Here is a 1,154-nt window from a genome sequence, read left to right as displayed (position 1 = left end):
TGGCAATCCTAGTGGCTGCTGGCTATGGTAGGGGTGGGTGGTTATGTTGAGGGAGGCCAGGTTGCCCCCTTTTTTTTTTGAGTCAAAGTCTCGCTGGAGTGCAGTGGCACAATCTCAGCTCACTGCAACCTCTGCCTCCCAGGTTCAAGCAATTCTCCTGCCTCAGCCTCCCAAGTAGCTGGGACTATAGGAGCGTGCCACTACACCCAGCTAATTTTTGTATTTTTAGTAGAGACGGGGTTTCACCATGTTGGCCAGGCTGGTCTTGAACTCCCGACCTAAAGTGATCTGCCCGCCTTGGCCTCCCAGAGTGCTAGGATTACAGGCCTGAGCCACCACGCCTGGCCTTAGGTTGCCTAATTCTTAGTAATCTGAGATGGAAGGGAGGGGGCAGCCCAGAGCCCAAAAATAACGGTTCCTCCCCTCGTCTCCCCTACTTTCATCATCTGTAGGGTGGTTCTCAAAATCATGTCCATTTTACAGGGCAAATGGTAGAAGTAACCTGCTCAGTCAGGATAGATCAGATTACAGTCAAAGCCAGACCAGCCACACCCTGATGCTACTGTCCAGGCCACTACGGCTGGCAGGTACCTGCTGCAGGCTTAGCCCCAGGCTAGGCGGTATATCAGGTGCAAAAAATGATGGTGAAGAGTGATTCTGACAGGCTTGGCTCTGGACTCTAGGGCTATGACAGAAATTGAGAGGATGACAAATATGATGTAGTAGTAATCCTACAGATAGGCCAAGGGCAGACATGTTTGTAGGAGAGTGTGTGTGAGCAGGGGAGTCTTGACCCACAGCGGGAGGCCGGGATGGAGTTGGTAGTGAGGGTAGTGGTGATGGGGGTTGTGTCTGGGCTGAGCTGGTTTTATGGGGGAGATGGCATTTCAGGAGCTTGTAGAGCTAAGTATTGGATACACAGAAGACTTTGAGGCAGAAGTAGGGTCCCTTCTGCTCCTACAGAGGAAGGGGAAGAAGCAAGTAACTGTCCCATTTAATAATGGAAATACAGTAGTAATAAAAATATTAGTAATTAGGGTATCAAATACCCTAGCGTTCGGGAGGATTGCTTGAGTCCGGGAAGTTGAGGCTGCAGTGAGCTGTGATTGTGCCATTGCATTCCAGCCTGGGAGACAGAGTGAGACGCGGTCTCA

Source organism: Mandrillus leucophaeus, unplaced genomic scaffold (genome assembly GCF_000951045.1).
Source record: "Mandrillus leucophaeus isolate KB7577 unplaced genomic scaffold, Mleu.le_1.0 Scaffold189, whole genome shotgun sequence".
Lineage (NCBI taxonomy): Eukaryota > Metazoa > Chordata > Mammalia > Primates > Cercopithecidae > Mandrillus > Mandrillus leucophaeus.
This window is presented reverse-complemented; position numbering follows the sequence as displayed.